Below are 16,784 nucleotides of genomic sequence, written 5' to 3' on the forward strand. Positions count from 1 at the left end.
ATAAACGGCTGGCCACAGGCAGACCCTAAAACGTCAGGGATTAAATCTTTACAGCAGTTTAAAGCCTAATAACATTAAAAATTCAAATCCAGATTTTGATTTTCAAATATTTGTTATAAAATATTATTATTATTTTTCCCCAAAATGTAATAAATCCATGACGCATTTATTTTCAAAATGCAATAGATCCATTGAATCAATATAAAATATATATTTTTTATATTGAAACTGTTGAAAATACGCAACATAGTTAATCCACATATTAACTTGGTCAATACTAATCTTATATGCAGTCACTGGACTAAAAATACATTCAATCAGTCATCGCTCCCAAAATGAATTCAACGGGTCATCTTGTTAATGCTATAAATTAATTACAGCAATAAAATAACATGAACAACAATATCACATTAGACCACAGCAATTCCAAAATGATATTTCCCTTACATTCAACTTCCAAAAGTGCATTCATCTTTGCCATGTTACATTCATTTAGTTGACTAGTGCTATACGCTGTATTAACAAAAACATAAATGGCATTAATAAAAACACTTACACTGAAAAGCTACGGAATATCGCGTTCATAATCGAATGCGACTCATCTGCGATTATGAATGCGATATTGTATAGCTTGTCAATGATCTATGGCTCTGTGTATCCATCTGAAAGCACGTGATGATTTCCCTTACATTCAACTTCCAAAAGTGCATTCATCTTTGCCATGTTACATTCATTTAGTTGACTAGTGCTATACGCTGTATTAACAAAAACATAAATGGCATTAATAAAAACACTTACACTGAAAAGCTACGGAATATCGCGTTCATAATCGAATGCGACTCATCTGCGATTATGAATGCGATATTGTATAGCTTGTCAATGATCTATGGCTCTGTGTATCCATCTGAAAGCACGTGATGGAGATTTACTATTAATCACAGAACCGGCTTTACTGACGAGTTCCACATGACAATCACATGCGATTTATCGTGCAGATTGGTATCGTACATTTACAATGTTTGTTTGTTGATCACAAAGTACAAAGTAGATGAGGAAAACTAGGATGCTGGGTGTATTCAAAGCGCTGCCATTAATGTCTAGAGTGTGTGAAATGGTGCACTGTGATTGGTTGAGCGGATATATTGCATTCTGCAGAGAAGGGAGACTGGCATTTGTCGCGGTTTGGAGAAAACATGACAGAATAACGTCTCGGTTGCGTATGTAACCCTCGTTCCCTGAAGGAGGGAATGGAGACGTCACGTCGGAGGACCGGCGAATTGGGATCTCGCTTAGAGGGACCAATCTACTTCGAGTGTAAACTAAACGAAGTAATTTTTTTTTTTTTTTTTTTTTTTTACAGCTTAAGAAATCTCTTAGGCCTTATCCTTTTCTGTCAGTTTTAGGGACAAAAAAAATCCTAATACCCCTTAATTTGTAGGGCACTGACAACATAATTTGGTAACACTTTATAATAACTACACACTATGAATCATTGGCATGCGATTATTGCATCCAGCTGCTGCTGATCACAGCGTGAGTATAAGTAGGCAGCAGGTGCAGCGCATATTCAGGTTTTCGCTTTGGAGCCGAGCCGGTGACCCGGGCCGCTCAGCGGTGGTACAGGAGCTGTGGCGACGGGACGTGACGTCTCCGTTCCCTCCTTCAGGGAACGAGGGTTACATACGTAACCGAGACGTTCCCTTTCAGTCGGTCACTCCCGACGTCACGTCGGAGGACCGACGAATTGGGATCCTACCAAAAGGCCACAGCTACCGCCCCTTCCAGTGTCCTGTGGAAGCCAACTACGCCCCTACTTTTTGGCGTAGGCCAGGGCCTGCACAAGAGGACCAGCTACTGCTACTATGGCACTACCCACTGAGTAGACTGGATAACACTGGGGAAACGCACCCGTTCTACTTGGAACAGCGATGTTACGGAAGCTCGAACCTTCCCGAAGGAGATAGTGGACATCGCACGACCCAGAGACCGCGCCGCATCTTTCGTCGCTCGTGGCACGAGGTCCGCCGCAGTGCGGAGTTCTCGGCGAACTTAAAAGTCCCTCAGTGCCTTGGCCTGGTGCACTTGCAATCACGCCCTAGCGTGTAAGGCGGAGGCAGCTTGCACAGGGGAGATGATCATTTGCAACACAAACAGGGGGTAGTGCAGCCTGATGTGTGCAACCCACTCGACACGGGAAACCACCACCGCTGAAGCACCGTCCATCAACACAAAGAGCTCTCCAAGAGCGCGCAGAACTCATTCAGTCTTTTCTCTCAGTATTCAGGAGCAGAACGATGTGATCGCTCGGCTCCAAAGCGAAAAGCTGAATATGCGCTGCACCTGCTGCCTACTTATACTCACGCTGTGATCAGCAGCAGCTGGATGCAATAATCGCATGCCAATGTGCATTGGCTCGTTTAGTTTACACTCGAAGTAGATTGGTCCCTCTAAGTGAGATCCCAATTCGTCGGTCCTCCGACGTGACGTCGAGAGTGACCGACTGAAAGGGAACTCGGCGGATATCGCATTTTGCGTAAAATTAAAAACTGATTTTTCAATACCGACCAGATACAATACTGATTTTGACGGAAACTAAATAAAAAAAAAAGGCATTTATCGCGTTTTGGAACCAAACTCTTCATATTTTACATTTACTGACTAATGCTGGCTTTATGAAACATTCTAAAATAAAGGAACACATATTCCATTATTTATTGTTTTATCAATCCGCCTAAAAGGTACTGGGTCGATCAGAAAGAACTAATGACTGAATTTATCTTGAATCTATCAGGTTAGTGGAATCAAATCGATGAAAAAAAAAATGTTTGAAGCACTTAATAGCAAGTAAACAAGCAGAACTGCATATTTTGCTTTGTTTGTAAGTCTCGGAAATAAATTGTATGTTAGTTTGGGTGGATAACTATCTTTATCACAAGGTCTGTATGTACAAGAAAAATCCCTTTCAGATAAACCTCGCCCTCAGTGGCCACATAAAAGGTCAATTTTGGTCAGACCATCTCTTGCTGTTTAAACAGGCATTTTCTTAGCCAAAATAAGCTGCATTGTGGACTAGGCTTGATACCGTGAGGGAAAAGTCTGGCTATATTTAAGTGTCATGCACCATATAGTCTGAATGCCCCTGTTTGCTTCCTGTCTGATTGTTCCAGTGGCTGCCCATAGGAAAGAAAAATCAAAAGTGAGATCTCTTTAACATCTCAAATATGTCTCCTAGACAGAAATGAGGTTACTTTAAGATTGAATGGAGATTTTTGCTTGAGTCTCCTACTTCTCAAACTTGTCTTCTGAGACAAAAACTCTAACAATCTCACAATGTTCTCCTTTAAAGCTTTAGAATAAATCTCAACAACATTACACACTGTGCTCAGATTTTTCTCCTTAGCTAGAGACTGAGGTGGTCTCACATTTGTCTCCTCTAAAGTTTCAAACAAGATCTCAACAGCATATCACACTGATTTTTCTCTTCAGCTAAAGACTCTGGTGGTCTCACATTTGTCTCCTCCAAAGTTTCAAACAAGATCTCAACAGCATCGCACACTGTGCTCAGATTTTTCTCCTTAGCTTTTGTCTCCTCAAAAGTTCAGATTAGAGATCTCAACAACATCACACTGTGTGCTTAGATTTGTCTCTTTAGCTAAATAATCTGGGGTTCTCATATTTGTCTCCTGTAATGCTTTAGAAGAGATCTCAACAACTTTACAAAGTGTGCATCAAGTCAAGTACCTGAAAAGCACTAAATAAAGGGGGGGGGGGTTAAAGGCTATATTGAGAGAGAAATTATGCAGAAATAAGGATAATGTTAATGGGACAATGTTTATGTACTTAGGCACATAATTTGTTGTTGGAAATAGTAATGTACCGGATGCCTTAATCAAAACTGATCTACAGAAAATGTAACCCTGGAGCTTTCTTTGCTGAAAGGCACATAAATGGCTTACGACTCAGTCTTGATAATTAATTGACTAATTTGATTATTAATACATATTATATGGAATAAATGTTTGAGCTCATAGTGAGGCATTTGACTTGGTGCACACTTTGTAAAGTTATTGAGATCACTTCTGAAATTTAGAGGAGACAAATGTGAGAGCTCTCGAGTCTTTAGTGTAGGAGAAAAATCTGAGCACAGTGTGTAAAATTGTTGAGAACTCTTCTAAAGCTTTAAAGGAGACCATTGTGACAGTGTTAGAGTTTTTGTCTCAGGAGACAATTTTGAGAAGAATGATTATATTGTCTGCTCGGTGGACGGACAGATCAAATAATTGTAATATTGATTCTGCTACAGTTAATTCGAAGATATAATCTAAATATTTATTATGAATCATAACCAGTTATAATTCATCATAAATATTCCCCTTTTTAGAGCTAATAAATAATAAAAACATTACATCTGTCTAGGATAAATATTTGAAATGGTAAAGAGATATTTATGTATTTTTCTTCACTCTGGTTAGCTTCAATGTCATTTATCAACACCATTTCAATCAAAGACAATACATGAATTGTCATATTTAAAGTTGTTTTATGTAGATAGTGTTTTATTGCATAGTGATATTACATGCAAAAATGGGCTGTACAAGACAAAATTTAATAGTAAACAAAGCAAAAAAAAAAAAAAAAAAAAACCCAGTGGTACACTAGTGTTACATTTGTTACAAAAAAGGTATTGCTCTTATACTAAACATCTTGCACTTGTAAGTCCTTTCTAGTGTGTTTGGAAAATGTGGTGTATACAATGCTGGACATTGAAGATAAATGTAAACATTTAAACTAGTAACCCTTGCTATTCTGAGATGTGTAATGCTATTTAAACTACTATTTAAATGATATTAATAAATAAATATTTAAATGACAGTTTTAGTATTTACAATATTAGTAAAAGTGTAACGTTTCTCCTAAAATAAAACTGAAGACATCTTAAGACAAAGCTGATATCTCAATGAGACATATAAGAGAATCACCCCTTAGTATCCTGAGCGAAGAGTAAGCTCTGTCAGAGCCATAGCCTTGTGGGCAACACATCTGCACAACTGCCCCTCAGACAACACAGGTTTGAATCCCAGCTAAAGGTACTTTCCTCCGTTCAATTCTCACCTGTCTAATTGTTTCCCCTCTCTACTCCTACTGTCCTGACCATTAAAGGTGAAAAGCCCCATTACAATAAAAAAGCAACAGCTACCTCTAAGTAGTAAAATACTTTTATAATGGAGTCTTGCAAGAGATTACAGCAAGACAATAAAGAGATCTCCCATGTTTCTCAAACGTTTCTCTCCCATTGTAATTTTGGATTCCTTTCTTTCAGAACTTTCTCATGTCTCAGTTGTGTCTACTTTTATTTCTCCTAAGGATTTTTAGGAGAAACATCTGGAGACACTGTTGAGACTAAAATTAGAAATACATGAGAATCACAACTAAGTCTCCTGAGCTTAGGAAAAACAACCACTGAGCAATACATTTTTCCTATGGGATGTTGCCCTCAAAAATGGAATCTCTTTCCCCTGTCAGAGTGAGCTGGTAAAATGTGCTCGGGTTGAAATGAGGATGGTTCCACTTGTTAGCGAGTAATTAAAGATTTTGCAGCGGTGACGGCCGTCTCCCTTAGGTCCGATCTGCCAGACAGCTCACAGCTGGCTCCTGTATGTCAGTGTCAGAGGAAACTCTCACGTAGATGACAACACGCGTTCCATCTCTCTCTCTTTCTCTCTCAGCAGCGAGACTGCAGGCTATTGCTCTGTACAAACACAAACAGTATCCTATTAAATATGGACAGCAGGGCTGAAACAACTAAATGCCTGCAAGAATTTGCCAGAAAATGATACAGTGGTCAGAGTGCATGAGAACATAATGATGGTGCAATGCAGGGATGTTTAAGAGGCCATTTGCAATCTATTTAAAGTGTTTTATTAGGAACACTGTCTCAAAATAATTGAAATAATTGCTCAGAATCTCACTTATTTTCCAGTGGAATAGCTTCTTCCAATGAAAATGCATGCTAGAAAAATAACAGACAAACAAACAATTAACTAACTTACTAATGGTAATGTATGAAATTCATCATGCATAACTGAACTAATGATACATTTAACCATTTTATCAAATGTTGCATAAACATGCAGAATGTCACTTTTTTAACAATGGTGAAAGGTCAGAATCAGTCTGAATGAAGATTATTTTAGCTACATAATGATCCATGTGCAAAGGTTTTTGGCCAGGCATTAATTTATATTCAAAGCAAACTGTTAATTGGGATATGCGCTTTCATTTGGAAGATGACCCTCAGAATAAGTACTGGATACTGAAGCCATCATAACCTTTACCAGAGCCGCCATTTCAAATAGTATCCATAAAAACAGCATATGATTTTTTTGGCACCATGGAGTGCAATTAGGAGGCCAAGCACTAACCCCCCTTTACCTTTCAGCAAAGAGAGACAGAGAGAAAGAGAAAGACAGCCATGAACATATCTGAAATCAAGCTCTCCTAACACATGGCAGCATGGAGTTCTTACAACTTAGAGCAGGGCCCTAAATCAGCCCTGTCTGAAACTCTCAAATGTCCAACAAACATCAGTTTCAAACCCGGGCACTCACGCATCTACTGCAGAAAAATAAATTTTTGAAGTGAACAGCTTCACAAACCAGTCATTGCTTTAAGAAAAATCATCTGAGATGTATATGTATATATAAATAGGTTTATTTTATTTTAGTACCATTGTCATTTTTTATTTTATTTATTTCATTTTAATCCCTCTTATTATATTGTGTGTACTGATGCTTTGATAATATTGTATGTTAAATAATCATGCTGATAAAGTGCTTTGAAATTGAAATTGGAAGAAAGAGTGAGAGTGAAAGAGAGCTAATTCAACATAAAATTCAACATGGATACCTGATTCCAAAATTGGATTCACTGAATTAATTAACAAATCAATTACCTTTTCCTTAATTTGTACCAAAATGAAATCTTTCATCAGTGCTGAGTAAAGGCGAGGCATCTGACCAGAGAATTGCAAATCAGAGGCAAGAGTTGAAATAGCAGAAACAGTTGTATTCAGCCTGAGTGTTATGAGATTGCTCAAAATTAATGATCATGTTGCCAAGCAACCGTCCTCCAGTTCCGCCTAGATGTTATTAATACACAGGCTGTGCAAAAGCTGGCTCATGTTAAATTGTCTAGTTCAGTCAATATTCTTAAACTGGATGAAGAGACATGCAAATCTCCATGGAATTCAGAATCAGCAAACCCAAGAGAACAAGACACAATCTAAAGACATTTCCCTTTGTTCTACTAGTGCGCCATGACAGGCTAATCATCTGTATGGCACTCTAAGACAAGGGTGTCTCACAAATACGGCTTTCAGAATTGTAAAAAACAAAAAAATAACTACAAATAAATAAATAAATAAACTATTGCTGTGTTGCCTGGATTTGCAACAGATGGCACAACATTCATAGTCAGGAAAATGGCAGGTGTTGCGTAGTTACAAGAGAAAGTTCTTAAGAGAAAGGGTGCCAAGTTTTAACTATCCAAATTTTGTCCAAGGTAAGGCCACAACAAAGCTGTTACAGAATATCATGGAATTTGCGTCTTTCAGCTGAAATCTGAAGGAAACAGAAGTACCCAGAGGCAACTCAACAGATTTCCCCTCTTTGAAGTATGTTTCTCATGGAAATGATGACATGGATGGGTACAAGGGAAAAACACACAAGTGCGTTTCAGAATTGTTTCCAAGTTTTCACAAGAATTCTCACTCTTTTGCTTCCTGTCAGAGTTTGAGATGTACACGAGGAACTCCAAATGACGTTTCCAATTCCACTTTGATACATTTTCAGCTGTGAGGGTGAATTTCCTGAGTTAATGTAGATACAAACATTGGCTTTACATAAGCTTTATTATTATTCAATGTTAAGACACAGCTGTGTCTGAAGCTTGCAAGGAGTGTTATGATTATTTGTTGGCCAACACAGATGATGACAGACAAAACTGTTCCAAAAAAAGTTATAGCAGCTTATTACCATGATGCGTTTAAAGTCCCCATGAAATCAAAATTAAAGTTTTTTGGGTGTTAGTATCAATATGTTATTCTTAAGGTTATCTATAAGGCAGTGTGGCTCCAAAACAGTGACACAATTTGCATTTAGAAGATATAAGCATTCAAAACCCTGCTTGATCTGTCCCGCCCTGTCTTCCTGTTTCAGTTAAAATGACATCAACACATAGAGTAACGCCGCATGTTTCTAAGCATTTCAAGGGAACCTTTAAGTGTGCAATTGTTTAACAATAACATTTAGTCCACATTAAATTACATTAATAGACTATGGGCTTTCAAATAAAATTGGCTGGATAATCATAATCTAGACCAATATATAGCAGGCCCCAAACATCTGAGACCACTAAAATGCTTGGATTTTGTATTTTCTTTAATAATTTTTATCAATTTATTCATATAGTGTAATATATTATGCATGTACTTAAACACAGAACTGTTTAATTGTTACTGATTTGCCTTCTTGCTCCCTGTTTGGACATTAAGGGTAACATGTTCTGTCACTTCATATGGGTTCGTCAGTCTCCCGTTTTAAACAGTATTATTTCACATTAAGGGGAGAAATTGCTTCAATCAAGAGCAGGAGACAAGGATGCCCCAGAGGAATGCTTTAAAGACCATTTTCCACACTGGATGCAGCTACCGACCCCACATCACTTAAATGCCAATTTAAATAGTATTACAGACCACATTGCAATGGTCTTCCAGGAGATTGAGAACACTGAAGAACAATAGACAGATATGAAGGAGACAAAGTGACCCCTACTTAAGGGAATAAACTGATATGGTCAATAACAATCACTAATGCAATGCTTCCCAACTATTTTTGTGTTATGTACCAATGTAAGGCTCAATCAACCAATTATTCACTGCAAACCAGACCTATATATAACAATAAAAGAGAGACACACACACACACACACACATATCCCGCCCACACAGAGGACTCACCATGAACATATACATATACTCTTCACAAAACTCTCAAAACATTTTACTGGATGGAAGACAGACAGAGAGAATGAAGATACAACTGTCTCAAATCCATTTTCTCAGATTTTCGGATGCCGCTGTACATACAGTATAATTGGCATTGGTTTGTACACATATTCTCCCCATATATGCCTCTTACACTGTATTTACTTTGGAGAATGAGATGAGAGGAAACTGAAACTACAGCATCAGATCAGAGTCTACAGAAACTGACTTTGAAAAGCCATCAAATTCTCGATGCTTGAAATGTAATGCAATTTCATGCTATTGAATATTTTCACTCTGAATCTTTGCTATTTAACTGTATTTGACTGTATACTGTTCGACTGATATTTACTGTACACCGTCTACTCCAAAATCAATCAAAATGATTCTGTTTTATAAATTTATAATAGTTAAAGAAAAAGGTAGCTTACATTCAGAATGGAAAAGTATCCACAGATTTTCATATCAAATTCAGTCAGATGAATTTAGATAAGTTCTCGATGCCTTATCGATTTTCCTTCTCAAAATTGAACAAGCTTGCATCCAATCTACCTCTCACCTGGCCAATCCCAAGGCATCTCAGAGGGAAGTGCAATTCATACCTTGTAGATAAAACAAATTACAGTTGGACTCCTGTGAAATACATGATACCTTGGAAAGACTGCAACCATAAACATAGCAGAGGAACAGCTAACTTGACCTGATTAGCTGATTAGCTACTTAACTATTTGACTTCACCAGGTGCCTGGTGGATGGGAATATATTATTTTAACCTATTGCTAGTAAAGCAATACAGCTCAAATTTGATGTGCCATTGTATTTAATGGCTTGCCTTATTAACATTTGTAATTATACTGTACAAATATTTTCTTAAATGCACCCAACAACGAAAATGCAATACTATGGACTGGATTAATTCAATTAACTCACCATCATGTAATTTCAAACCTGTATAACTTAATGTATTTTGTGGAACACAAAAGAAGATATTTTGATAAAGGATTGATTGATTGATTGATTGATTGATTGATTGGTTGATTGATTGACAGATTGTATACAATGTTGTTTTGGACCCCATTGACTTTCAAAGTGTTTGGACAAACACAGCTGAAACATTCTTCAAAATATATTTAATTGGACAGGAGCAGTGTACACCCAATGGAGACCAAAAGATCATGAAAATACTGGCATGCAAGCCTGTAGCATTCTACTAGTGTTGTATCTTATTACAGAGAGCACTTCAGTTACACGTTCTTGGCTCCTGGTGGCCAATGTGCTCTGCCGCTGACATATGAACCTTAAACTCATGGAACCAAATCAAAGTTTAGCTTTCAGTCCATGTCTAACAGCTTTAAAGCCTTGTATATGCAAGTGTAACTGACAATTTAAACGTTGTGGTATATATTTAACATGACTTACAGGCATATAGAACTGTTTGTCTAGTAAAACACTCTAGTAAAACACTCTTTAGAATACCATAAGAAGACCACGGTTTTTAAAGGCTGTGACGTGACCTTAAAGCTTCACCCCAATTTAATTTTCAATAGGAAACACAAAATCAAATAGCAAGCCATTTTTGTTGCTGTTCTGACTTTTGAAGAATCTGAATGAACACAATTCTGAATGTAATGCAATGAGTGTAATGCAATTTATGGCTATTTCATATGCTGCCCCTGAGAGCACCTCAACAGTGCAAAACTTCTCTTACTCAAAAATACATTAACTTTTTCTTTCTTCTAATTACATTTTCTTCTAATTAAACTCATTTAAGTCTTACAAGATAAAACACAATTCCAAGTTGTAAGTGAATAGTAAGCATATATTGGGAAAAAAAGTGTGTGTGTGTGGTCCTGGTATTCCCTATTATGAAAGTGAAAAAATGTGACGTGAGACCATGTATGGTGTCCCATACTCGGAGTTTGTGCTCTGCATTTAATCCATCCAAGTGCACACACACAGCAGTGAGTAGTGAACAACACACACACGCACACACACACCGTGAACACACACCCGGAGCAGTGGGCAGCCAGTGAACAGTTGGGGGTTCGGTGCTTTGCTCAAGGGTCTCACCTCAGTCGTGGTATTGAGGGAGAAAGAGAGAGCTGGTCATTCAATCCCCCCATCTACAATTCCTGCTGGTGTGTGTAGTTCTTTGTTATTATTATTATTATTGAACTTTTTAATTCATCAAAGAATCCAGATAAAAAATGCCTCTGAATATTGTTTTATGATTAAATTTAAAGACTTCCCTCGCATACTAACCAGTGATATAAAGTAACCTGTACAGCATAATATTTATTTTCAGAAAAAAAAATCTAAATGAAAATATTTTTTCATGAAAATAACCAATGGATAACTCTAGGTCACTAATCAAATAAAATTTGAGACATTGATTATGTGACATCATTTGTACAAGATTTTCATGCTTTTATTGAAGCACAAGATGTTTTCTGGAACATCTTAGATCATGCTGGAGAACAGAATCATGAAGGTTGCATTCCTTTAAGAACACAGAAACACCCAGATCTGTGTTGACACGACTACAGCAGTTTTCTTCTTCTACTTTTTCTTCTTCATTTTACTGTCAGATGAATGTGCCTCTTGTTAAATGTGAAACAATCGCTAGCCAACATCAAGATTCTGATGGCATGTATTATAGCACAGGCCATCTGAATAATCCACTCAAACACCAAAAATAAAAAAAACAAAAGCAAAGAGGGGAGAGAGTGCGAGACAGACAGAGAGAGAGAGAACAATTTGTTAAGTTTACTCTACATAATAGGAAGTCAGATCATAATTAAGATCCATTCAGCTGCAAAGCTGTAATTCACAGGAAGTGCTGCTTTGATGGGACCGTGTTAAGCATTGCCGTGAGGTGCAGAATAGTGAGAATATTGTGATTACAAGATTGAGAAAAGAATCATGGGAGGTAACGATATTTTCACCCTTCTGCGTCGAAAAGCACTGCTGTCACACACTGGCTGTTTCAGGAGGTAAAGCACAACTCCATTGTCTTGTGTGTTTTATCGGAAGTAATCACTGATTTCACAAGAGAGAGTCACCCAGTGAGTGAGTTAGAGTCCTGAGATGAAAAGATGATTTTAATAAGGGTATTTAGGTACCCAGCTCAGACTTGATGAGGGTGAGTGGGTAAGGGACAACCGTGCAGAGTGTGTGTGGATTTGTAAGACAGATCACACCATGAATTCTTCCCATCACCACAACTGAAGAGAAGAGCTTTCCTTTCTTCAAGATAGTTCAACACTTGGCTCCATTTGAGTGAGATGCAGTTATATCAAAATCTGTAATGGCTAAATGTCAATCACTACATATGCTGATTTTGACATCAGTTAGTTTGAGAAAATATTTATAAAGTGAGTACAAATTGTGTAGATGATGAACAAGATGATGCAACTTTGTCTTTTTATTTTATTAGGACCTTTTGCATTTTTTTATTGACAAGTACGTTAATGTTCAAAGGTTTAGGGTGGGTAACTTTTTTTGTTTTCAAAAAGGACGCATTATTTTTTTTTTAACTGACAGTAAATAAATGTACTGTATACTGTAATGTTACAAAATATTTATATTTCAAATAAATGTGTGCAAATCAGCATATTAGAATGATTTCTGAAGGATCATGTGACACTGAAGACTAGAGGAATGGCTGCTGAAAATTCAGTCTTTACACTGTATGAAATTATTTTTTTTTTAAGATATTGTTATATTATACAATAATGCTGTTTTACTGTATTTTTATCAAAAAAATGAAGCTTTGGTATATATATAAAAAAAGCCTTTATTTAAAGTTTTGTGCTCATGTTCAAACAAATGCAGTAGAGTCAGCATCTGTCCGACAAATTATGTTTACCAGAAATAGATCATTGCTTTCATAATAGATCAAATAAACAATAGTGTCATTCCACTATGACTGTACAAGAAATACGAGAGGACAGCGTACCTGGAAAATACATTTACAACTGTCCTTTTGAGCTGAAGTCTCCTGAGCATCCAGGAGTTCGCAAAACAAATTAAATGTGACTGGTTGATGGATGTGTTCATTTTTGATGGTCCCCTAAAAAGACAGGAGACTTACCGGGGATCATAATGTGGTGTAATGCAGGCATTTAAAAATAGACATGGCTTGATGCACGGAGGCAGAGAGGGGCCGCACTACGAGATCTGAGGCCGGAGAAAAGGAGGAGGAGATGGAAGAGTTATTAGGCCAATACAAAACTGATTGTCTATTCCTGGTGCAGAGCTGAGCACATAGCAGTCATGCAGTCTGAGGAAACATGAACTGAATGGCAAGTGGGTGCTTAGGAAAGTTAGAGAGAGAGAAAGAAAGTGAGGGAGGTCAATGAGAATGAGTGTACGGGGAAACAAAGACCTACACTAATGAATGAGAAAGGTTAAGAGGGATGAGAAATAAGTAGTCTGGGAAACCTGCTCTGTTTGGAGGTTGTGGTGGAAGGCCTGAAAATAACTATTTGTCAGAAACAACGGGAGACTATTTTTGGCACACAGGGCTCGACGAACCAGGTCAGTGACACAAGCAACTCATTGAGAGAAACAAGGCAACAATTCCTTTTTTCTCGCTGTCTATAACACACTCCAGCGGAAACCCAATTCACATACTATCTGTCCTAGTGTGTGGGATTAGGATTAATTTATCCCAATCATACGTTGAACAGTTTGTCAAAAAAGGTCCAATATTTCAAGTGTATTTTTGAAGCACTCTATTTTATTTAATGGATTATATATTTACAAGCTCTAGTGCAATTATATATTGGTTTGCTATATATATATATATATATATATATATATATATTTGGGGTGTAACGGTACACGTATTCATACATGCATATATATGTAAGGGATAATCAACGGTTTGCCGTGCATTAAAGGATTTTAAATGCACGACGTGGAGGCAAAGATCCACCCGACACGAAGTGGAGGTTTGTTGCCTCCGCACTGTGCATTTTAAAATTCTTTAATGCATGGCAAACCATTGATTATCCCACTTATTCCATGGTCATTTGCCAAGTTACAGACAAGTTAAAACTAGTATTGCTCTTTGCAGCGCAATATTTGACCGAATGGGTAAAAATGACGATTATTTTTGTCAGTTACAGCTCGTTAGCTCTAGCATTCTACCCACTTTAAATCAGACACAGAGATGAAATAGTGCAGTTAGATCACATTTATTTGAATTAATTATAGCATTTATTTGAATTAATTATCGATCGTTTGATCGAGAGAGAGAAAGATGACAGTTGTGTGTGTGAAGTACCTGCATCTTTGCGTCTCTCTCTCTACAAACAACTTGTGAGTTTAGTTACTTAAACAGAGATTTTGCCTCCTCGTTGCTGAAGAATATAATGCAGTGATCCAGTATCTAAGCCATTTTATAAATAAAAGTCGCTAAATGTCAATCACTACATATGCTGATTTTGACATCAGTTAGTTTGAGAAAATATTTATAAAGTGAGTACAAATTGTGTAGATGATGAACAAGATGATGCAACTTTGTCTTTTTATTTTATTAGGACCTTTTGCATTTTTTTATTGACAAGTACGTTAATGTTCAAAGGTTTAGGGTGGGTAACTTTTTTTGTTTTCAAAAAGGACGCATTATTTTTTTTTTAACTGACAGTAAATAAATGTACTGTATACTGTAATGTTACAAAATATTTATATTTCAAATAAATGTGTGCAAATCAGCATATTAGAATGATTTCTGAAGGATCATGTGACACTGAAGACTAGAGGAATGGCTGCTGAAAATTCAGTCTTTACACTGTATGAAATTATTTTTTTTTTAAGATATTGTTATATTATACAATAATGCTGTTTTACTGTATTTTTATCAAAAAAATGAAGCTTTGGTATATATATAAAAAAAGCCTTTATTTAAAGTTTTGTGCTCATGTTCAAACAAATGCAGTAGAGTCAGCATCTGTCCGACAAATTATGTTTACCAGAAATAGATCATTGCTTTCATAATAGATCAAATAAACAATAGTGTCATTCCACTATGACTGTACAAGAAATACGAGAGGACAGCGTACCTGGAAAATACATTTACAACTGTCCTTTTGAGCTGAAGTCTCCTGAGCATCCAGGAGTTCGCAAAACAAATTAAATGTGACTGGTTGATGGATGTGTTCATTTTTGATGGTCCCCTAAAAAGACAGGAGACTTACCGGGGATCATAATGTGGTGTAATGCAGGCATTTAAAAATAGACATGGCTTGATGCACGGAGGCAGAGAGGGGCCGCACTACGAGATCTGAGGCCGGAGAAAAGGAGGAGGAGATGGAAGAGTTATTAGGCCAATACAAAACTGATTGTCTATTCCTGGTGCAGAGCTGAGCACATAGCAGTCATGCAGTCTGAGGAAACATGAACTGAATGGCAAGTGGGTGCTTAGGAAAGTTAGAGAGAGAGAAAGAAAGTGAGGGAGGTCAATGAGAATGAGTGTACGGGGAAACAAAGACCTACACTAATGAATGAGAAAGGTTAAGAGGGATGAGAAATAAGTAGTCTGGGAAACCTGCTCTGTTTGGAGGTTGTGGTGGAAGGCCTGAAAATAACTATTTGTCAGAAACAACGGGAGACTATTTTTGGCACACAGGGCTCGACGAACCAGGTCAGTGACACAAGCAACTCATTGAGAGAAACAAGGCAACAATTCCTTTTTTCTCGCTGTCTATAACACACTCCAGCGGAAACCCAATTCACATACTATCTGTCCTAGTGTGTGGGATTAGGATTAATTTATCCCAATCATACGTTGAACAGTTTGTCAAAAAAGGTCCAATATTTCAAGTGTATTTTTGAAGCACTCTATTTTATTTAATGGATTATATATTTACAAGCTCTAGTGCAATTATATATTGGTTTGCTATATATATATATATATATATATATATATATATTTGGGGTGTAACGGTACACGTATTCATACATGCATATATATGTAAGGGATAATCAACGGTTTGCCGTGCATTAAAGGATTTTAAATGCACGACGTGGAGGCAAAGATCCACCCGACACGAAGTGGAGGTTTGTTGCCTCCGCACTGTGCATTTTAAAATTCTTTAATGCATGGCAAACCATTGATTATCCCACTTATTCCATGGTCATTTGCCAAGTTACAGACAAGTTAAAACTAGTATTGCTCTTTGCAGCGCAATATTTGACCGAATGGGTAAAAATGACGATTATTTTTGTCAGTTACAGCTCGTTAGCTCTAGCATTCTACCCACTTTAAATCAGACACAGAGATGAAATAGTGCAGTTAGATCACATTTATTTGAATTAATTATAGCATTTATTTGAATTAATTATCGATCGTTTGATCGAGAGAGAGAAAGATGACAGTTGTGTGTGTGAAGTACCTGCATCTTTGCGTCTCTCTCTCTACAAACAACTTGTGAGTTTAGTTACTTAAACAGAGATTTTGCCTCCTCGTTGCTGAAGAATATAATGCAGTGATCCAGTATCTAAGCCATTTTATAAATAAAAGTCACAGGGCAACGTTGACAAGTTTATGTTGGCCTACTCCTGAACGTTTCTGTGTGCGCAGCGGGATCTCTGATCTCTCTCTCTCTGTGCGAGTGGTGTGTGTGTGTGTGTGCATGTGTGTGTGTCTGTTAAAGCGGTGAATAAACTGACTTGGAACTACCTGTGCATTAAACGGTTTTAATGCATACCTGCAAGCCAATAAGAGTCGAGTATT

General features: G+C 37.2%; 1 protein-coding gene across 1 annotated transcript in view; it reads right to left on the minus strand.

Annotated features, from left to right (window-relative positions):
- LOC107558616 (catenin alpha-2) overlaps nucleotides 1-16,784 on the minus strand; it is a 128,391-nt gene that overhangs the window by 110,545 nt on the left and 1,062 nt on the right. The gene's annotated exons all lie outside the window — the stretch shown is intronic.

Source organism: Sinocyclocheilus grahami, unplaced genomic scaffold (assembly GCF_001515645.1).
Source record: "Sinocyclocheilus grahami isolate Dianchi unplaced genomic scaffold, SAMN03320097.WGS_v1.1 scaffold653.1, whole genome shotgun sequence".
In the NCBI taxonomy this organism is placed as follows: domain Eukaryota; kingdom Metazoa; phylum Chordata; class Actinopteri; order Cypriniformes; family Cyprinidae; genus Sinocyclocheilus; species Sinocyclocheilus grahami.